The following is a 25,000-nucleotide window of genomic DNA, read 5'->3' as shown; positions in this document are numbered from 1 at the left end:
GTTGCTGCATATTCCAATCTTGGTCTTATCAGGGTGACTAGGATTTTCCTCACCATTTCTTCATCCAGGTATGTAAATGCCACTTTGATTGTTCTTATTAAATTATAAGTTTCTCCAAAAATCTTATTTATATGTTTCTCAGGTGACATATTATTCATAACAATGACTCCCAGGTCCCTCTCATTTTCTACTCTTTTTATTCCTTCTTCTCCTAAATTATATGATCCTGTTATTCTGTTTTTGCTTTTTCCAAATTCCATTATACTACACTTTTTTGTATTGAACTCCATCTCCCACTTCCTACTCCATTCTTGTACTTTATTTAGATCTCTCTGTAGTGATTCACAATCTTCTTCAGTTTTCACTCTTTTCAGTAATTTTGCATCATCTGCAAAGAAGCTCATATAGCTTTCAATTCCTTCATCCATATCATTAATATATATAGCAAACATTATTGGGGCCAGAACTGTTCCCTGCGGGACACCGCTTATTACTTCATTCCATTTTGAGTGCTGATCTCTTATCACTACTCGCATTTTTCTTTCTTGCAAAAAGTCTTCCATCCAATTTAGCAATTTACCTTGTATTCCTCCTTCATATTCTAATTTCTTAAGCAACTTCTTATGTGGTACTTTGTCAAAAGCTTTTTTTAGGTCTAGAAATGCACAATCAGCCCATCCATCTCTTTCTTGTATTATATCTATTAGCCTTGAATAGAAACATATTAAATTGGTGACGCATGATCGTCCTTGTCTGAATCCAAATTGCCTTGGATTTAGTACGTTGTTTTTTTCCAAGTATTTTACCCATCTACTTTTGATAATTCTTTCACATATTTTTGCTATTGTACTTGTTAGAGAGACTGGTCTATAGTTGGTAGGTTCTTCTTTATTTCCTCCTTTATATATAGGTACTATATTTGCTTTTTTCCAATCTTCTGGAACTTTTCCTTCTTTTAAGGAACTGCTTATTATGCTATGTATTTTGTCTGCCAGTTCATTCCTACATTCTTTCAGAATCCAGTTTGCTATTTCATCTGGCCCATGCGATTTTCTGACATCAAAATTACCCAAGTGTGTCAATATTTCATTCTTCGTTACTTCTATTTCTTCCATAGGGGGGACTTTTTCCTTCCACTCAATCTCTTCAGGTTGTATATTTTCCCTTGTAAACACTGATTTAAAATGTTTGTTCATAATTTCTGCCATTTCCATTTCCTCGGTGTATTCAACTCCCCCTTGTCTTAATTTCTCCAAGTCTTGTTTGTTTTTCAGTTTATTGTTTACAAATCTGTAGAATAGTTTTGGTTGATCTTTACACTTTTCTATAACATCTTTTTCATATTTTCTTTTTTCCTCTCTGCACTTTTGTACATATTCATTTCTATAACCAGTATATATTTTCCATTTTTCAGGTCTTCTGTCTTTTTTCCATCCGGTCCAGGCTTTGTCTCTTTTGTCTTTTAACTCCCTACAACTTTTGTTGTACCAGCATTTTACATATTCTTTTTCTTGTTTTTGTCTTGGGACATACTTTTCCACTCCTTCTTTGTAAATTTTTGTCAAAATATTCCATTTCTCTTCCACTGATGTTTCTTCTTTGTATATTTCTTCCCAGTTTTCTTGTTGGAAGAATTCTCTTATTTTATCAAAGTTTGTTTTTTCATACATCATTCTTCCTTTTCTATATTGTTCATTTCTTTTCATATATTTTTCTTCATTAAGTTCCAGTTCAATCAATATGTGGTCACTTTTACCTATTGGTGTTTTATATTCAATCTTGTCCACTATTCTAGGTTCAGATGTAATTATTAAGTCTAGCCTCGATGGTTCTTCTTCATTTCTATACCTAGTGTTCTCTTGTATCCATTGTGTCATTGAATGGTCAGTAATCATCTCAAGTAGAGCATTTCCCCATGAGTCATCACCACTCTTTACTGTCATTTCTTCCCAGCAGATTTCTTTGCAATTAAAGTCGCCCATCATAACTATTCTTCCTCCGTCTTCCATTATTTTAGTTAATGCTATCTTTGTGTCCTCTAACATACTTTTATGTTCATTCTCCTCCCATGAGGCTGTTTTCGGAGGCACATAGTTGATCACAAATTTTCTGCTCTTCTTATCTCGGTCTTCCACTTCTATCATAATCATCTCTACTGTATTCTTTCCATATATGACACCTTTCACGTTTATATCCTTCTTTGTCAGGAACATAACTCCACCCCCTTGTTTTTTCTCTCTGTTTCTAATCCAATAATTGTATGTATCATGTCCTACACTGTTGGGTGGTAGTGGGCCTTTTAATTTTGTTTCTACAATTCCCATTATGTCCGGTTCTTTTTCTTTCAAATAATCATTCAGTTCATTCAATCCTGTTATCAATCCATCTATATTTGTGTAAGACACTCTTAGTTTTCTGCCACTTCCATTGTGTTCTCTGTTTCCCTTATGTTTTTCTTTAGTATGTCGAACTGCTTTATTTTCATGTTCACTACTCTCCAATAGAATCTCTCTTTCTCTGACTCCGTTCTTTCCTCGTTTTTTGCCTTAGCTTCAATTCTTTTCTGCTTTTCTGCCTCTCTTTCCTCCTTATTCATTTCTCTTTTTATCCATACCTTTTTATATTGATCATTTGTTGCTAGTTTCCCTGTCTTGGATAGAATTTTCTCTGCCGTTGTTTGTGACCTGAATTTAATCTTAATTGGTCTGGTCTTATCTGTACTATATTTTCCGAGTCTGAATTTTTCCTCAATTTCCTTTATAATTTCTGGTTCATCTTCCTGGACTAATTTTAATAAACTGCTTACCCTTTCATTTTCCTCCTTGATTCTTGCGGTTCTATCTGGGTTATGTTTCTCTTCCATTCCTAATATAATTATACATTTCTTTTTGTCAGCTAATTCTCTTACTATATTCTCCTTCTGTCTCATCACTTTAATAACTGAGTCTTCATTATGTTCTTTCAATTGCTGTTTGACTATGTCAGTGAATGAAACCTTATTCCCTTCTTGAGTTATTCTCCAATTTTTAGCTTCTGTAGCTATTTTCTCACTGTTTTCATTACTATTCTTCTTCAATTTCTCATTCTCCTCCTTTACATTTCCTAACTGTCTTTTTAGGTCCTCTACTTCTTCAGTTAAGTTTCTGTTAGCCTTCTCTAGTTGTTCCAATCTTTCAATTCTTTGTAGAATGGAGCCTACATTACCTAACTTACGTTCCAAGTCCTCGATCACCTTATCAACTCTCTCCTCTAGTCTTATCAGTCTGGGGGGGGTTGTGTCCCCCCCACCCTCTTTAAATCCCTGGAACATATTCTCGTCACTTTCTACTGTATTTCTCCTCTCTATACTTCTAATCTTTACATTTTTATTTGCCATTTCGTCATCCGGTGGTCGTTTCATGTTGATCTTCCGCCCGTCTGCCTGGGCCAAGTCCTCCACATCCTCATTATCTTCCATTTCCCCAGTAATCCCTCCCCCTCTCCTCTTTCCTTACTTTCCCACTACCTCACGAGCAATTCCCCCCCCCTGCAAATACAAAAAGGCACTTCTCTTTGCGTTGGTATCCTCAATCTGCACTTTTCTTCAGAGCGTTCGTCAAGCCGTCCGTTCGTTGAAAGTGTGTGTGTGTGTGTGTGTGTGTGTGTGTGTGTGTGTGTGTGTGTGTGTGTGTGTGTGTGTGTGTGTGTGTGTGTGTGTGCGTGTGTGTGTGTGTGTGTGTGTGTGTGTGTGTGTATGTGTGTGTATATGCGTGTGTGTATACATATATATATGTATATATATATATATATATATATATATATATATATATATCAAATCAATTAACGTTGGTGTCGTAACACATGAATAAAATAAAACTTAAAACCAATCTCGGTGAACGATATGCTGAGATACAGAGTAAATCGTATATTTCGACCACTAACTGTGGTCCTCTTCAGCAGTTACAATTATAGGGTACATAGACAAGGGGTTATATACAGAGGAGGAAGTAACATTGGGGAACTCAGCAAGCCTCAGGTCACTTGCCCTGGGTGAGGTCGGACGTTACGTCCTGTGGAGATGAATTTGTCAACTGCCATACTAGTTATGGCATCAGGTGACCATTGACCTTTGGAAGTATTATAATTTGGAAACTTTTTATTATTAATGAGGACTCAATGATTTTTCTTTTGAAAATACAATGTGAATTGTATACTGTAGCTGCATTCTTCCAATCTATTCTGTGATCTAAAAGGCTAGAATGGAGAAATACAGCTGAATTTTCTTGGCCGTATTTTAAAGAATTTTTATGTTCTTTGATCCTAGTGGGTAGATCACGTCCCGTTTGTCCCCGGTACACTTTATCACAATCAAGACATGGTATCTTATATAATCCGGATTTGTCCTTATTGGATGTTCTGTGATGGACATTTACTACTTTTTTAGGAATGTTATTTGGGTAAATAAAAGTGATCCTAATTTGGTTCTTAGGTAATAATTCAGATGCGGCATGCATGGATTCATTATAAGGGAGTTTAATATTTTATCTTTCCCAGACAAACTTTGTGTTGGAATTGGTTGTTCTAAAATAACTGGTTTTGGCTTTGCTGAGGGCTTTTGTCAGAAACCAGTCCGGGTAGCCTATTTTTGATAATTGAGTGCGTACTGATTCAATTTCTGAGTTGAGAAATTCCGGACTGCAAATCCGAAGACCTCTTAAATAAAGGCCCGAGGCAACACTACAGTATGTTTTATACTATCTGGATAATTACTGAAAAAAATGTAAATAACTGCCCGTATGAGTAGGCTTCCTGTATACTGTGAAGGACAAATTATCTGGACATCTGATCACTAATATATCAAGAAAAGGTATTCTTCCTTCAATTTCCCATTCTACTTTAAATTTTATGTTATGTGCTAAATTGTTGAGACTATCAAGAAAAACACTGAAAGAGCCCCATTTGTCATCCCAGATAGTGAAAACATCATCGACATATCTGAACCAGAACATGTCGGCTGGTTTGATACTTGGTAAAAGTACGCACTCGAAGTATTCCATGTATAGGTTCGCCAACACCGGGGGAAGATTAGAACCCATGCTGCAACCGTACCTTTGCCTGAAAAAAGAAATTTTTGGAGGAGAAAACATTGGAAGTAATACAAAGACGTGTTAAACTAATCAAAATATATATATATATATATATATATATATATATATATATATATATATATATATATATATATATATATATATATGAATGGAAATAGGTCTGTGGTAGGTACCTCGTGAGTCCCTCAGGAATTCTTCGAAGTGCCTGACGAAAACTTCTGGAGATCGCCGGCGGAAACGGCGCAGTTTTAGTGACTGCCACGGGGCTTTTTGGGACGAACCAGGGGAGCAGGGGGAAAGCAGGCAGTCTATTTCAGGCTTGGTCCCTCTTGGAACACACTTGGTACAAAAGCAGATAATTTTTGGTTCGTCTCAACATTTGTTAACTTATGATAAAATATGCTTTCCTAGCACATAAGGCAAAGGTGACGGTTCCGGCCGCGGCTCTGGGCCTCCTGGCGTAGGCTCCCCACCTTTGAAGACGAATGAAATAAATTAAGCTTAACCTGAACGACATCATCCAACTACTCGGCCTGGAAGGATAACTGGGGTCATTCTAACTCTTTTATTTTTTTCTTAATCTAATTATAATTATGTGGCGACATCCAGGTAAAAAATCATTAAGGAGATCAAACGATTTCAGGTTATTTGTAAACACTCACAGTACACCCAACTTCCTCTTGTTTGTTTACATTTTCAACACCTTTAACTTCCAAGAGTTTATCCAAGCACTTTAGATGCAGTTACCCTACATTTGTGTGTGTGTGAACACTTGTGGACAAAGGAGATGTGTTGTAAGTGTGTATGAGCATGCATTTATGGGCACATGTGAACACAGGCTCAAATCGTCAGTGCAAAGGTGCTTGTCTTTTATGTGCAAGCAAGTTGTGTTTGTCTATATGTTTACTCTCTCTCTCTCCCACGATCGTGCGTACTTGCTGATTTGAGTTTGTGATATATGTATGTGTATGTGTGCATGAGTGTCTGTGTATGTGTGTGCGTATGTGTTTGTCGTTGTACATGCGTGTATGCATGTACAACGAAAGTGCTGTGTAGAAAGCCGAGTCTATTATAATGAAATTGTTTGTAGAAATCTGTGTTTGTATTATGTGGCAAATGAACTCAAAGTCTTATTAATTATTATTGTCGAATGAATCTCTTCGCGATTCACCCAACAAAAGCAGCACGACACTACTGATACAGTGAAAGTGGTGTTCTGAATATTACATATGGACACACACACACACACACACACACACACACACACACACACACACACACACACACACACACACACACACACACACACACACACACACACACACACATACACATACACAAACACTGTGCAACACTGACCTGAACTACGATCCACTGTAGGACACTCTGGACGAGCTACACACATGGACAGTGCACCACAAAGTCTCCAGCAACCACAGGAAAACTGTGCTAATGCACTTCCACACCTCCCATGACGTTCTCCCTCCTCCCCTGCTGACAGTTGACGGCCAACCCCTACAAGTGGTTCAATCAACTAAGTTGATAGGGATAACCATTGACAATAAGTTGATCTGGAAGGAGAACACCGCCGACACCGTCAGGGCAGCCTTCTATAAGCTGTATATCCTGCGTCGACTGAGCTCATTGGGGGCTCAGTCTGAAGATCTCAAGACCATTTACATTTCCTTCATTTTACCCAAGTTGATGTACGCATCACCTTCCTGGGTCTCCTCACTTAGAATCACACAGCAGCGACAGCTGGAGAAAGTGCAGAAAAGAGCCTGTCGCACAATCCTTGGCAAAGAACACACCACCTATCAGCACGCTCTCACCACACTAGGCTAGGACTACCTACCCTTGATGATCGTTATCTTCAGAGTCTGAGGTCGTTTGCGGTCGCCCTAGTTAAACATCCTCGGCACCAGAAGCTGCTACCTCCACAGGTACCACGACCACGGCTGCAGGTGCGGCACCATAATACCATCAAGCACGCACTGACCGGTATGAGAACCCCATACCGACATTTGTAGACTTAATCAACAACAAGAATTAACATTGTTGTACTACATACCTATTCCTCAGCTTACCGGTTTTTTTTTTTTTTTTTTTTTTTTTTTTTTTAATGCTTGTAACATCATCTTTTCACTGTCATAGTTTTACATTGGTATAATCTTGTAGGATGTATGTTTTCAGCAGTAATGCTCCTATACCCAATAAACTGATTATTATTGCTATTATTATCATTATCATTATTATTATTATTATTATTATTATTATTATTATTATTATTATTACTATTATTTATTATTATTATTATTATTATTATTATTATTATTATTATTATTATTATTATTATTATTATTATTATTATTATCATTATTATTATCATTATTATTATCATTATTATTATTATCATTATTATTATTATTATTATTATCATTATTATTATCATTATTATTATTACTATTATTATTATTATTATTATTATTATTATTATTATTATTATTATTATTATTATTATTATTATTATTATTATTATTATTATTATTATTACTATTATTATTATTATTATTATTATTATTATTGTTATTATTATTATTATTAATATTATCATTATTATTATTATTATTATCATTATTATTATTGAAGCAATGCCCATGCAATCTATTATACTAACAACATAATAGTAAGAAACTTAATAGAGTGTAGTTTGATCCATACCACCAGTGATCAAAATACCAACCTACACAAGGGCTTATATAAACTAGACAATTCTATCTGTCAATATATAAGCAAAATAATAGCAGATAAAATGTAACCCTGCGACTGTGACCTAATGTCGCCTTACCCTCCTTAGCGGACGCATTGACCTTTGCGACCTGATAGCCCGCCTCCCAGAGGGTAAATTGTCCTCTACCGTTTTGTAAACTGTCCTTGTTCCTGTTTCATGTATATGTAATCTATGTATTTCTATTAACTATGTACTTTTTGCACTGAAGATGAAATATACGAAAGCGCTCTGCTTCGTTAGTTTCTTTTCCCAAGTGGTCTACTTTGCATAAGTGAACACACGTACCCGTGTTCTTATTAGCATATATATATATATATATATATATATATATATATATATATATATATATATTTATAAATATATATACATATTCATAGTGTATATATATATATACAATACATATATATATATATATATACATATATTATAATTATACACACACACACACACATACCCACACCGAAAGACTGGAAAAATGCCAATATCGTGCCAATGTATAAAGGGGGAAACAAGTAAAACCCAACAAACTATACACCTGTCTCCCTTACAAGTACAATACAGAAAATATGTGAGAAAGTTATTAGAAATAGTCGAACTAAACATCTGGAGGAGAACAATATACTAAATCCGAGACAACTCGGATTTAGACAGGGAAGATCATGTGCCACAAATCTGATCTATTTCTATTCAAGGTTAATAGATATAATGCAAGAAAAGGACGGATGGACAGGATATTTTTAGGATGTGAGGAACTCGAGTCAGATTGTTACTGAATGGTAAAATCAAAAGGTTCTTTGTATCAAAAGAGGGGGATGGTAGAACACTATAATTTTTTTCTCGCTGCAGCAAGAGCGTGATCTAAAAATATTTTAGCTGTTTTTGATAATCCATATACTTTTAAAAAGTTAATTATTAAAAATTCACCTAGTGTTTCAAGTGGCTATATATACAGAATCCCTTGCAGAGATTCTAAAAGTTATCACCTTGGGCAAACGGGCAAGGAACTCTCAACAAGGATTAAACAACATAAATGCAGTGTAAAAACAGCACAAGATTCTAGTGCGCTGTTTGTCCATATGCGAGATTCTGATCATTGTATTGAGTGGTCTAATTCTTCTTCCATCATGTCGTGTGATTCATTTGCCAGAAGGAACATCATTGAAAGTTGTTGGATAAAAAAATCTGAAGGTTCTAACTTTAATATTAGCAATGGGATTTTTAAATTGGATCACTTTATCATTGATAAAATTTGTCATCAAATTGCATTTTTTCAAAATTAATTTCTTTTGTATTTATTTGTTACATTTTCTCGGTGTGTATTTAACCTTTTCCAGTTTATTTTCATACCTTTTATATACCTAAGTGTAACTTTTTTCATTTGTAGTCCCCTGAAGATGTGAAATATCATGAAAGCTCTTGGGAATTTTAGTTTCTTCTCCGAATTCCTTTGTGGTTATTCAGCAATATATATATATACATATATATATATTCATATATATATATGTATATATATATGTACATATATACATATATATATATATATTATATATATATATATATGTACACACATATATATATATATTATATATATACATATATATATATATATCAAAGACTACTCTTACACAGGACGTGCCTACCCAGATCGTTGGGTTCGCTAGCGGAGGCCATTGCTTTCGTTGTAACCTAACATTTTATATTGGACAACTATATCAAAACTAGAAACCTAACATTGTATATAGGACAAATATATCAACTATTGACTTATTCAATGCAGTATAAGTTAATATAAACTTTTATAGTGAAATAAGAAAAAAAAATTAAGGCACTCTTATGCTTTGAAATGACCATTTTAGCCGAACTGAACAGGTTGTGTTGTATGAGGTTAGTGGACACCAGGGTTGGCGATTTTTTTTTTTTTTTTTTTTTTTTTATCTTTTTAAAAATATAAAAAATCGATCTTTCTTTTAAATCAGATTTATTTGATTTAAATAGATTTTTTTATAGGTTTTATATATTGTGGGATTACTATCTGATATGCGATCTGATTGCTAAAGGACATTTTTAGCATATCAATATAAGGAGCAATGTTATATAGACTTGCCACAAGTATACAAGGAATGGTATAAGCCTATATGTAGTATATATCACTGTGCAGCCCACAACAAGTTTCAAAAAGATTCTTGTTGAAACTTGTTCTAGGTAAGCAGCTTCTCACTGAGTCAGTTGCTGCTTAGGAATCAACCAGGAAGGATGTCTTCAGACAGAAAAAAGGATCCTGTCTGGAATTATTTGGAAAAACTACCAACAACTTCTGGCAAAGGGTACCGAGCTAAATGGAAAGACTGTATTCAGGAACTACAGGGCATTGTGTCAAGATTAAAATATCACAGAGATAAATGCCAAGGTCAACCACAGCATACAGAAGAAGAAATTGATGACCCAGGTAAATAATTTTACTTATATTGTGTGCGTTTCTCCCTTTTCATACGCAACTATATAAATTTGGTGAACAATGGAGAGCAAGTGCAATAAAAATGTGAAGGCTTAAAGAGATGATACTTCAACTCCATTACTTCTAAATTTGGGTAATGACTATATCACTATTATATACTATATCCACTCAACTTTGGGGCCTAGATGATTATTATTCATTTCATTCAACATTGTGTAATATATTTCATAGGTTCCATTGGAATTCAGCCCACATGGGATTCAGCCCAAAGGGATTTTGCCTAACCTAACCCAACTAACCCATTATCTTTAGTGAATTTAAAAGTGGACTGAATCCTGTGTGGGCTGAATTCCAAGCCCACCTATTTCATATCCTGTTAACTATTTCCAAATAATTTAGTGGCTTGTGTCAATATGATCATTATCTAAAAAAATAACTTCTGTACTCAAAAGTAGCCTAAATCACACTGTATTCATTCACTTATCCATTCATTTATAAATAAACAGACATAGAAGCAAAAGCTTACCAGACTGCAGCGATTAATCAGCGAGCCGGGCCTTCTTTACAGAGGTCTGGAGAAGGACTGCATTCTTCTGCTGGTCTTTCTCTAGGTTGTGGAGTCCATTCAGAAGAACATTTGCCAGGCGACAGAACATCTTGGGACAGTCAATATCAATCCCACTGAAGCTGGCCAGTGTCGACAAGATCTCCATCAGTCTTTTCTGGCAGCAGGAACGGTGACGGGCTTTCTTGATGAAACACAGTCCACATCTGACAAGGTCAAAAGTGCACACATGTGGAGTTGTCAGGGAGCCTCTGGACACCATCTCGATAAAGTCCTTAACGTCACTGGTCACAAGAGGTTCCTCGGCACTGAAGACCACATCGTCCACGCACTTTGTCTCAAGCCACCCCGCCACATAGGCTGCACTGCACTCTTCATTCACAGTCAGTGTCACATCTGTGGTGCACCTCTCAATAGAGGGTGCATCCTCTAGGTCAATTGCAGTCCCCAAGCAGGTATGTTCCTTCGACACAGGGTGAACATCGATGGACTGGAGGTTCACGGCAGCTTATCTCGTGAGGCGCTGCTTGGATGCGGAGAACATATCCCCAGTGGTCATGAAAGAGTTTGCACCAATTGATTGACGGTAGACTGAGAACTCCCCCTCAAGCCGGTCACTCTGGATCTCACGCAGCAGGACATAATGGAAGTCAGCGTTTCTGAACAAGTAGCGGCAAACGGTAATCAGTCCTTGCATAGTCTGTATCATTGCATTCTTGGTGTAATGGGTGAAACACTTGATTCGATTTTCTCCATGTCCTGAAGAAGCCTCTTGGAAAATCTTCAGGAAAATCAGCTGGCTGGTTGACAGGGGATACTGAACAGCTCGAGATAGATCGTTCATGCGCTGATCTTGCCCCTTCCCAGATACATTCACTAAATTCCACCAGTTGAGGATGATTTGGATGAACTTTGCAGTGTCATGACATCCTCTGAGCTTCAATGAAGCCACAACCTTTTCATCGAAGACCTTCAAGACATGCTGCACATTTTGTAGCTGAAATCGCGAGGGATTGACAGCAAATTTAGTGAGGGGAGTAGTCTTCAGAATACTGGCTTTCTCTGACTCATACAGTTCCTTAATGTCAGCAAATGATGCTGTTGTTTTATTGTCAAGACTGATCTTCTGGCACTTCTCAATGATCCAGTAGTTGCGGATGCACTTCAGAAAATGCACTGTGTCAAAAAGGAGAAACCAGACACGCTCTTTGTTAAGAGGATGCTTGGCTGTGGTACGGCAATCACCCGAAATATCAAACAGATTACAGTACTACTGGTTTGTCTTGTGGTTGTCTGTGATAGACCCGATGACACATCCACTTGCCCTCTCAACATCAGCTGCCGCCTCCTTCACACACTCAAGCTGGTATGCTGCTGCTTGCTTGTGGACGGGTGTCACAGAAATCATAATACTAGGCTCTCTGTGCAGCGACTTCATCATAATACATAGCATAGAAGTGGCCTTGCAGTCTGGCTTGTTCACTGCCATGCCACTCAGAACCCCACCAGAAAATGCAACAGTTGGCCGAATCTGTACTTCATATATCAAGAGAAATACATTCTTCTGCTGCAGTGTCTTCACTTTGGCAAATGTTTCCCTCATCACCTCATCCTTGCCAGTAGATGAAGTCATGTACTGCAGCTTACGTTTCCTTGGCAGCACCAAAAACTCTCTGAGCTGTTCATAACTACACTTGGGGTATGATTCAAGAGCAAAACAATAATCATTCATGGAAAACTGTTTCTGTGATCAAAGTTCCAACTGACGTGTCAAAATACCAGCTTCTTCTCATTCTCGGTGTTTACACAGGCTGACGTGTGGGTTTGATGAAGAGTGACAATAATCTTAATCTTTTTGTCAAATGGGATATCATAGTTAATTGCTAAGCGCACAGCTTCGGTTAACTGACCATACGACCTCAAACCATTGTTGGGATGAAGTGTCTTACCCAGTGGTACACTAATGCCCTCCTTGAATGCACGGCAGATCAGTGGGCTACACAACGTGGGCGTGTTTTCGACAGTCACAGGCAGTCTACACTCACTGAAATTTTCTGTCATGAACAAACACACTAACCTTTCTTCCGATCCTGAAACAACTAAGTTCTTGTACTGCTTCTGTAGGTCACGTTCAGGTCTAAAAACATCAAATGAAGTAATTGTATCTTTCTGAAGAAAATACCTCAGTTGCTTGTCTTCGGCCTTCGCCGGGCGAGGTACAGGTTTTGAAGATGGCAGACACGAAGCAGGTACATTGAAGACACTGGGAAGGATCGCAGGTCGCGTAGAACCACCAGGCAATTTGATAAAAGGCGTGTTGGGACCCCAGTGTTTCTCACAAATGAAAAATCTGTCAGAATCAACAACAAAGTTCTTACGTGGTAGCAGCACATCAATCCACTTCTGTCTTTCATAACGATATTTTGGCAGTCGAAACACTCGGCACCGTTTATCCTTGTTATAATTACCGTTGCAGTTCAGAACATCACACTTATTCGGCATTTTGAATACACAAAATCAGCAAGAACCTATGTAAACAAATACAATCCACTTCTAAATGCAGCCACGCGGGAAAGATGAAGTAATACAACCTTAACACCTCAATTGCTAGTAGCACACTGGATCAGTGTTGCCACTCTGGAAAAAAAAAAAAAAAAAAACTAGACAGCTTGCCAAAAACTACTACATTGAACAAAAAACTACTAGAATTATATTACACAACATACACATGAAAACATTTTGAAGTAGAAAAATGTATACATCAAACTAATTACCACTGTCTGTAATGGTGCAATAATCCAAACTTTCACAATCAATCACTAGTTACTCAAGTAGACAACTATGAGCTAAACTCGTAACTTATATGCAGGCATTACTCTTAACGATTCTGCACTTAAAAAGTTGCACAAACTAATAATTCGGATAATACAAACCTCAACCCTCCTGCAACCATCTATATACTAATGTAACCAATCAATCGCGCAAACATACTATAAGCAAAAAACAAGTGCGCCAATTTGACTGACAATTTCTATGGAGTTCGTATGATGATATACATTCAATTCATAGTACCTGTACGTGTGAATATGTTATAGCTAATTTTCAAAACCTCTCAATGACAAATCATGCTTTCATGGAATAATTCGAGAAGTATTAGACAGAAATGATGCAGAAAAATAATTTTGCGAAAACAGATATAAACTTCGACGCGAGCGCGACAGCCTGCTGTATTTTGTATTTTGTAGGATGGTTGAGTGATTAGTAGGCAGGGTTGCCAATTTAGCACTTTTGGTGCCAGACCTGGCACTATTTTTCTGTGTTTGGCTCAAACTTTTTCAATCTAGCATCTGGCTCCAAGAATTTGGCTCCGTAATGCAAAATTAAACGTTTTTATTAGGATCTTCAAAATATACTAGATCCTTGATATCCATGACGAAAAACCACTAGACTACTAGACTGAGGCAAAAAATAATAGATCTAGTGAGAAAACACTAGGAGTGGCAACCCTGGTTTGGGAGTGACACGGGAAGGAACAGCTGTTTCGAGGGTGAGGCGGTGAGAGGGAGGGGGGGTATCAGCTTCATTTGTGCGCTCGTGTAGCACTCATAGTCTATTACATCACCCGCCGAGCGATTTTATTCAGCTGAGAGAAATGAAAGAAGTGTTATCTCCTTTGGTGCCCTTGCTGGTCTTCAGGGACTTTATCCCAGCTGGCGCCAGGCCATTTTATTCAGTTGAGGGAAATCCCTCAATACTTAAATAGATTAAACTAGATGTCTCCGTGGGATTTTTATCTTTCATCGGAGATGAATTAAATTGATTCACGGCAGCTAGAAGAAAAGGATGAGTGTTTCTCGGAAAGGTGTTAAGTAATCGTCAACATCATCGTGTTGCATGTTTATTCGAGATGCCGCCAGATGATTTTATTCATCAGAGCGAAGCCTCACTATCCAGAAGGTTAAGGGTCTTCTCGATCACCTCGGACGCTTTAGTGACACCTCTACGGACCAGACCCATGCAACATCTACTGTCCTGGGGTCCGCCCGATACTCAGAAGACCCGGCAATCAGAAGGCCCAGCAATCAGGAGACCCACTAGCCAGAAGGCCCAGTTGTAAGAAGGCCCACTAGCCAGAAAGCCCAGGAGTCAGAAGGCCCAGTAGTCAGAAGGCCCAGTAGTCAGAACTTTAGGATAGATTAGGTTAATATATTTTATGAAGTATTTCTTATATATTCTATTTAGTATATTCATGAAGTATATTTATATGAAGCATATATCATAATTCAAATGGTGTTCAGGATATACAATAAGCTAGTACTTTATATTCATGAATAGAAAGTGGTTCAATGAAGTCAGAGATCATCCATATTGTGCTTGAAATTTCAACATTTTCAACTACACTTTCTCCTATAGTCCTAAGGCTGATACTGAAATTTTTCCTCGGCAATTTATTTATTTATTTTATTTGTTTATTTATTTGTTTATTTATTTTGAATTATTATTATTATTTTTTATTTACTTTATTCTATTTTATTTTTGGCTACAGTATATCTTACCAATTTTCTGACTAGTGGGTCTTCTGAATAGGACCTTCTGACAAGTGGGTCTTGTGATTACTGGGGCTTCTGGCTACTGGGCCTTCTGACTACCGGGCCTTCTGACTACTGGGCCTTCTGACTACCGGGCCTTCTGACTACTGGGCCTTCTGACTACCGGGCCTTCTGACTACTGGGTCTTATGACTACTGTGCCTTCTGACTACTGGGCCTTCTGACTACAGGGCCTTCTGACTACCGGGCCTTCTGAGTATAGGTCTGGGCTCACTGCCATTCCTTTAAAACTGTCCCTCTCAGATATCTTCTTTACTACCTCTATTACTACTCTTTTTCCTGGCAATATTGTCCTCAAGGATAGAAGTACTGGTTGTATGTTATGAAATACAGTTATTTAGCCAGAGAGACTGTCGTTAGAACACCTGGAGCCCCCATATGGACGGAGCAGCTGGTAGCAATTACTCTTGAGGGTCGCCAACTTCACACCAATCTCAAGAACAGGTTATTACAAAATTGTTTGTTACACGACGGCTGTAGTTTATTGGCGTTCAGACGCCAGGTTGTCAAGTCGTGGTTAAAAGTCCTGACCCAGTGTTTGTTATGCAAATAGTGTTTATTACAAACGAATCAGTATGTTTTTCCTGTAGGAAAAAATATAACTTTTTACAGTGCTTCTAGAATCTAAAGTGTATGGTAAAATATTTTGAATAACCAGAAATGAAAGGGACATTTTTATGACAAGATTATTAAGATGTTTCAATATTTCACCTACCATTGTACTACGACTCTTACTCATCCATTGCACAACTCTACTCTAGCCTCGCATCACTAGTAACGAGTCATGACGGCATCTTCGTCTTTTTATAACCTGTACGTACCAGCTGTAAACAGGTGGCGCAAAGGTGTAACCCCGTGACAACCAGCTAGGCAGCCCTTCTTTCCTCGCATTTAGCCTCCGCCGCCTCCTCTCATGTTGGCGACGGGTGAAAGGGGAGCGGGGTGGAGGCGGTCCCGCGCTGTAAGGAGCCAGCACCCGCTACTGCATGCTTCATCAGAACTCTGTCGAGACTCCATAGTGAGTCGCAAACATTGTCCACTGTATTTTTATGCCTGTATCACAAACAACACCACAGTCAGAGCAGGAGAAAAAGTCTGGAAACGGGAATTCTATGTATTTCGACTATTAACTACAGACCTCCTCGGTAGTACAAAGCTGAAGAACGGGGATGTGTAGTTAATATCAAGATCGAGGGAAAGGGAAGTCTACCCGATTTTGACAGATCACGGGACATTCCTGGCTGGTGACGTCACGTGGAGGATATGGGTCACAGTCACAGTTTTGTCGGCAATTGATTATGTAACATTTTAGTAGTGGACCAATGTTGGTATATAGAATACCTAATTGGACGCCTTTGGAAAGGAGAGAGACAATCCTTCAAGAAAGAGCGGAGTGAGACAAGGAGAGAAACATCCTTCTTAACAAAATAAAACATGATCATGTTCAGGCTAATGCAGCTACGAGGAAAAACCTTATCCATTTTTTTCACCATCTCAGATGGATTGCACAATCAGCGGAACCACTGTGAAACGATGGTCTGAAGATGATATTAGCTGAACACTAACTCTTCGTCATTTAAGTCCAAAAGCCCATCGCTGCTGGCGTAAAAAATAACTTTCTACATCCATCAGATACCACATTAAATCGATGGTCATTAAAAATAAATGTTGAGCCAAGGATCTTGCACACAGTTTTATGTCTACTAAATGACAAAGTTGAGTAAATGGATGAACAAATGCGACTGTGTGTTATGTCATTTGATGAATGTAGTGTTGCACAAGTTTGGTCTTATGACAAAGGTACAGACACACTATATGAACCCAAGTCACATGTCCAGGGCATTATGATAAGAGTACTAATTTCACCATGGAAACAGCTAATTCATTATGATTTTGATTACAAAGGATTACAAAGGCGGAGCATGCCGACAGGAGCCCTTTTGGTCCATATCTAGGTCGGATGCGAAAAAAAAATCATATTAATAATAAAATAATAAATAAAAACTATGATAACGTAAATAACAAAACAAAATACATAAATAAATGCATAGGCAGTCAAACAATAAACAAACAGGTAAATAGTAAATAATCATAAATTGACATATAACCGATAATAAATGAAAATCAGACAGACAAATGACAACAAAACAAAAACAAATAATATAAGATAAATTATAATCATTACAGCATCTTACTTAGGTATTTATCTAAATGATTCTTAAAGCTTCGAACTGAACTACATTGCACTACCTGTGCAGGAAGTTTATTCCATTCATTAACTACACGGTTGGCAAAGTTGTTTCTACCTACTTCCAAATTGAATCTATTTCCGGACAGTTTGAGACCATTGTTTCTTGTCTGATTCTCATTCAATGTAAAAATTTGGTCACTTTTGATGTTGTCAATTCCCTTTAGAATTTTAAAGACCTGTATCAAGTCACCTCTGAGTCTACGCTTTTTTAGAGAAAACAGATTCATATGTTTTAGTCGATTTTCGTATGATTTATTTTTGATATTTGGAATCAGTTTTGTGGCTCGCCGTTGTACTTTTTCCAGTCTGTCTATGTCTTTAATGAGATTCGGTGACCATACGGAAACAGCATATTCCAAATTTGGACGAACTAACGATTTATATAGCTTGTTAACGAGTGATGGACTTTTGAAATCAAAAGATCGCGCAATCAGTCCTAAAATCTTATTTGCTTTCTCAGAGGCTGAAATACACTGCTTGGATGATTTGAGGTCGTTACTGATAATTACGCCGAGATCTTTTTCACTATCCACTTTTGTTAACGAATTTCCAAATAACTTGTAATCGTACTTACTGTTATTTTTACCTATGTGCATTACCTTGCATTTACTTGTGTTAAATTTCATTAGCCACTTTTCAGACCATTGCTGTAATTGATCTAAATCTTCTTGAATATGTAATTGGTTTGAGTGATCATTTGCCACTCCGCACAGTTTTGTATCATCAGCAAATTTGGAAACAGTAGATTTTAGTCCATGGTCTATATCATTTATATATACTATGAATAGAAGTGGCCCAAGAACGGAACCCTGAGGAACTCCACTTGCAACACTTTTCCATCCAGAAGTTTTTCCATTTAAAACAGCTCTCTGTTTTCGACCATTCAACCAATTACTAGTCCAACCTAATAGGCTACCACTTATTCCATGCAAAGCTAATTTAGTAAGTAGTCTTTCGTGTGGGACGCTATCAAAAGCTTTTGCAAAGTCTAGATATACTAAATCTATATTGTTTCTTTTGTGATAATTCGAGATAACTGTGTTGTAGAATTCGAATAAGTTAGTCACGCAAGAATGTTTCCGTCTGAAACCATGCTGGCTATCATTTATCAAACGGTTACTTTCTAAATGATGTTCGATAGCATCTCTGATGATAGTTTCCATTATTTTTCCTACGATTGAAGTCAAACTTATAGGACCGTAGTTATTTGGTTTCTTTTTGTCACCTTTTTTGAATATGGGAGTAACGTTAGCTAGCTTCCATTCACTTGGGACATCTCCGGATATGATGGATTTCTTGAAAAGAATTTCTAATGGAACAACAATCTCATTTTTCATTTCCTTTAAGATTCTTGGATGCCAACCGTCAGGCCCTGGTGTTTTATTAACTTTGAGTTTCTCTATACACCTTTTATTGTTTTCTTTTGTTATATTTACCGTAGTAAGTAAGTTTACCCTAGACTTTTCACAGGTTTCAGTTTGGAATTCACCTTGAGGTGTTTCGTTTACGAATACCGAGCTAAAATAATTGTTTAAGATATTACACATTCCTTCATTTGAATATTCAAGTTGACCGTCAGCAGATAATAGTGGACCAATATGATTCCTAACAACCTTTTTTATCTCTAATGTAACTATAGAACTCTTTGGGATTCTCTTTGGATTTATCAGCGATGTTCATTTCGTATTGTCGTTTTCTTTTTCTTATTGTCTTTTTTAAATCTCTCTGTATTGATACATAAGTTTCATAGTCATTAGATGCACCCGAGCACTTATATTTCTTATAAGCCTGTCTCTTTTTAGCAATACTTTTTTCAGTTTCTTTGTCGAGCCACTTTGATACTAGAGTAGCTAAAGAACTATTGTTTAATTTGGTATCAAGCTGGATTTCCTGTTGTTGTCATGGTTAATGATCTTGGTCCTGCAAATGTGAGACTCTGAAACAACATCGGTGTAGGAACTAACAATTCATCCTTCAGAAATCCAGCTGGACACGACAAAGAAATTCGTGCGTTTGCCAATACACCATTTCTTGTAAAACCTATAGAAATAATTTCCTTGGTTCGGTATTTGAGCTAGAGGAAGGAGAGTATGTTTACAGTGGACGTAAACATTATCATAGTTTTTATTTATTTATTTATTATTATTACTATGATTTTTTCGCATCCGACCTAGATATGGACCAAAATGTCTCCTGTCGGCATGCTTCGCCTTTGTAATCCTTTGTAAGTCATTCAGAAGAGTGTAAATGATTTAAAGCTGACCCACCGTTTGACAGAAAAACATATTTGTGTAATTGGTGCCCGACGAATGAATGTGAGGTTAGTTGTTCAGTTACTTTCGGAAACCACATTAAAGGCTTATTTTGGTCTGAGAGGGTTTCTTCGAAGCAAGTACTGGGAAAATACAAGCCAATTTATAAAACTTGTTGGCTCATGGTTTGATCTGTTAACTTTAGAGTTTCTTATGATAAAAAACTAGAAATGCTTATGGGATTATCTTATGGGAATAGAATAAGGTATCGGATAGAATTTTAATGATTACTAAATCTATTAAATTCTGTGGGAGCAAAATTAAGCGAAAGGCCTGTAGATCAGATTGTGGGAAATATTTCAAAATACGCTTACTAAGATGATTCATACTTATATCCCGTTTAAGGACAGACGCCCCCAAATCAGGCTCGCCCAAAATGGCTCGACAAACAAACTGAAAAAAATATTGCTAAAAAGAGACAGGCTTATAAAATGTACAAGTGCTCGGGTGCACCTAATGACTATCAGAGTTATGTAATAATACAGAGAGATTTAAAAAAGACAATAAAAAAACGAAAACGATAATACGAAATGAATAACGCTGATGAATCCAAAGAGAATACCAAAGAATTCTATAGTAACACTAGAGATAAAAAAAAAAAAGTTATTGGGAATCCCATTGGCCCACTATTATATGCTGACGGTCAACTTGAATATTCAAACGAAGGAATTTGTGATATTTCAAACAATTATTTTAGCTCAGTATTCGTAAACGAAACACCTCAAAGTGAACTACAAAGTGAAACTTGTGAAAAGTCTAGGGTAAACTTACTCACTATGGTAAATATAAAAAAAATATATAAAAAAATATAAAAGGTGTATAGAGAAACTCAAAGTTAATAAAACACCAGGGCCTGACGGTTGGCATCCAAAAATCTTAAAGGAAATAAGAAATGAGAGTGTTGTTCCATTAGAAATTATTTTCAAGAAATCCATCATATCCGGAGATGTCCCAAGTGAATGGAAGCTAGCTAACGTTACTCCCATATTCAAAAAAGGTGACAAAAAGAAACAAAATAACTACAGGCCCATAAGCTTGACTTCAATCGTAGGAAAAATTATGGAAACTATCATCAGAGATGCTATCGAACATCATTTAGAAAGTAACTGTTTGATAAATGATAGCCAGCATGGATTCAGGTGGAAACGTTTTTGCGTGACTAACTTACTCGAATTCTACAACACAGTTATCTCAAATTATCACAAAAGAAACGATATAAATTTAATATATCTAGACTTTGTAAAAACTTTTGATAGCGTTCCCCACGAAAGACTACTTACTAAATTAGCTTCACACGGAGTAAGTGGTAGCCTATTAAATTGGACCAGAAATTGATTGAATGATCGAAAATAGAGAGCTGTTCTAAATGGAAAAACTTCTGGATGGAAAAATAATACAAGTGGAGTTCCTCAGGGTTCCGTTCTATGGGCCACTTCTATTCATAGTATATATAAATGATATAGACCACGGACTAAAATCTATTGTCTCCCAATTTGCTGATGATACAAAACTGTGCGGAATGGCAAATGATCACTTAAACCAATTAGATATTCAAGAAGATTTAGATAGATTACAGCCACGGTCTGAAAAGTAGCTAATGATATTAAGACAAGTAAATGCAAGGTTATGCACATTGGTAAAATAACAGTAAGTACAATTGCAAGTTATTTGGAAATTCGTTAACTAAAGTGAATAGTGAAAAGGATCTCGGCGTAATTATCAGTAACGATCTCAAATCATCTAAACAGTGTATTTCAGCCTCTGAGAAACCAAATAAGATTCTAGGACTGATTGCACGATCTTTTAACTTCAAAAGTCCACCTCTCATTAACAAGCTATATCAATCGTTAGTTCATCCACATTTGGAATATGCTGTTTCCGTATGGTCACCGAATCTCATTAAAGACATTGACAGATTGGAAAAAGTACAACGGCGAGCCACAAAACTGATTCCAAATATCAAAAATAAGTCATTCGAAAGTCGACTAAAACATATGAATCTGTTCTCCCTAAAAAAAAAAAAAAAAATAAAAAAAAAAAAAAAAAAAAAAATAAAGTGACAAAATGTTCACACTGAATGAGAATCTGACAAGAAATAATGGTCTCAAACAGTCAGGAAATAGATTTAATTTGGAATTGGGTAGAAACAATTTTGCCAACCGTGTAGTTAATGAATGGAGTAAATTTCCTGCTGAGGCAGTGCAATGTAGTTCAGTTCGAAGCTTTAAGATTCGTTTAGATAAACATCTAAGTAAGATACTGTAATGACTCTCATTTATTTCATATTGTTTTTATTTGTTTGTTATTATTTGTCTTTGTTTATTATTTGCTTGATTTTCATTTATTATTATTTATCTGTCAATTCATTATTACTGTATTTACTATTCACCTGTTTTCTTATTATTCAACTATACCTATGCATTTATTTATTTTATTTATTATTATTTATATTATCCAAATTTTTTATCCATTTATCATTATTATATTTTTTTAGCATCCAACCAAGTTATGAATCGAAAGGTCTCCTGTCGGTATGCTCCGCCTTTGTAATCCTTTATAATCCTTTTATCACTTTCAGAAAGGACTCATTGTTTCTTGCCGGTCTTTCGCCAGGTTGTATGAAATGATAAAACAGAAATACAACGTGTCTTATATACTGACTAACAGATTAAACCAGGACGGGTTAGATTTTTTTGTTTTTTTCATGTCTTCGACAAATGGATATTTGTTATGAACATCCGTCGCCAGTTGCTCTGAAGTGCAGAATTGGAACTCATTTGTTTGGAAAGGAAATGGAACATGTTGGAGGTAACTATAACAGTGAAAGATGTCAAGATGGTGTAAACATGTCAGAAGGGTCTTTCTCTACAATGGATCCCACTGACCATGCCATAGTAAATTACTTTAAGGAACAGTCTCTGAAGCGAGAGCTAACACTTTCTGCACTGTTGTTTGCTTCATTAGAGCTTAGGGATTCTGTACAGGAAAATGATAAAAACAGTAATCCAATAAAATAGTAAATTTTCAATTGATCTTTATTTCCTGATGTTATGATGAATGGACTGAAAAAAGCCTCTGTAAGTGCGATGTCTGTTCGTGTCTTTGATAGTGAGTGTTGGCAGGTGGATGGGTGGCTGGCTGACCGACCACTGGTGCCCCCACGTGACGTCACGGCCGCGCGGCCACGGTGAGGTCGGTGATACCTGGTAGTTTGCCTATCTTATAATAATAATTATGATAACAATAATAATAATAATAATGATAATAATAATAATAATAATAGTAATAATAATAATGATAATAATAATAATAATAATAATAATAATAATAATAATAATAATAATAATAATAATAATAATAATAATAATAATAATAATAATAATAATAATAATAATAATAACAATAATAATAATAATAATGATAATAATAATAATAATAATAATAATAATAATAATAATAATAATAATAATAATAATAATAATAATAATAATAATAATAATAATAATGATAATAATAATAATAATAATAATAATAATAATAATAATAATAATAATAATAATAATAACAATAATAATAATAATAATAATAATAATAATAATAATAATAATAATAATAATAATAATAATAATAATAATGATAATAGTAATAATAATAATAATAATAATAATAATAATAATAATAATAATAATAATAATAATAATAATAATAATAATAATAATAATAATAATAATAATAATAATAATAATAATAATAATAATAATAATAATGATAATCATAATAATAATGATAACAATAATAATAATAAGAAGAAGAAGAAGAAAAAGAAGAAGAATTAGAAGAAGAACAACAACAATAATAATGATAATAATAATAATAATAATAATAATGATAATAATAGTAATAATAATAATAATAATAATAATAATAATAATAATAATAATAATAATAATAATAATAATAATAATAATAATAATAATAATAATAATAATAATAATAATAATAATAATAATAATAATAATAATAATAATGATAATAATAATAATAATAATAATAATAATAATAATAATAATACATACATACATACATACATACATACATACATACATACATATACCAAAGGCTTTTTCCCCCTTACACGGGGGGTAGCCAAAAAGAAAAAGGCATAGAAACCACTCCCACCCATTCCATTCCCTATATATTTCACTCCCCTCCACCCTCCTCCCTCCCTCTCATCTTGGCACCACCTGGATGACGGATCATCCCTGCATCCTGTCCACTACCCTGGGTCAGAAGCAGTGTCGCAAGACACAGCACATCCACAGCAGGGCCGCTTCATAAATTCGGCGACTCCCCTTCTCCGTCCCCTCATACAAAAGAGGAGAAGACGGGGAGAAATCCCTTCGGGCTGCGTCAAATTTTATCTCATACATACTTCCTCACCCCGCATCACCCACCCACTCCCCCTCATGCATCACAGCATCATCCATACACAAACCTTCTCCGTTTACCCCTATCTTCTGTCCTCTCCCGTCCTTCCTCAACAGACGTTCCTCTCTTTTGTAATGCCTCTTTCACCCCATCCATCCATCTCATTCTAGGGCGCCCCCCTCATATTCATTCCTTCAACCTCTGCTTTCCACACCTCTTTTACTAGTCTTTCTTCATTTATTCTTTCCATGTGTCCAAACCATCCTAATACTCTTTCATCAACCCTATCTCCCAGCTCCCTTTCCACCCCTGTTCTCCTCCTCACCTCATTTCTCACTCGATCTAGCCTAGTAACCCCTATCATACTTCTCAGACATTTCATCTAAAAAAAATTCAAACTTCTCTCTTCCTCTCTTATGTTCCATGTTTCTGTCCCGTACAGTGCTGTTGGCGCAAACACTCCTTCATATAACCTCCTCTTAGCATCCATTCCCAGATGTCT

The sequence above is a fragment of the Oratosquilla oratoria genome, chromosome 7 (genome assembly GCF_046742065.1).
Source record: "Oratosquilla oratoria isolate Oo_2021 chromosome 7, ASM4674206v1, whole genome shotgun sequence".
In the NCBI taxonomy this organism is placed as follows: Eukaryota; Metazoa; Arthropoda; class Malacostraca; order Stomatopoda; family Squillidae; genus Oratosquilla; species Oratosquilla oratoria.
The sequence above is the reverse complement of the archived record's forward strand: the minus strand, read 5'-3'. Positions refer to the sequence as shown.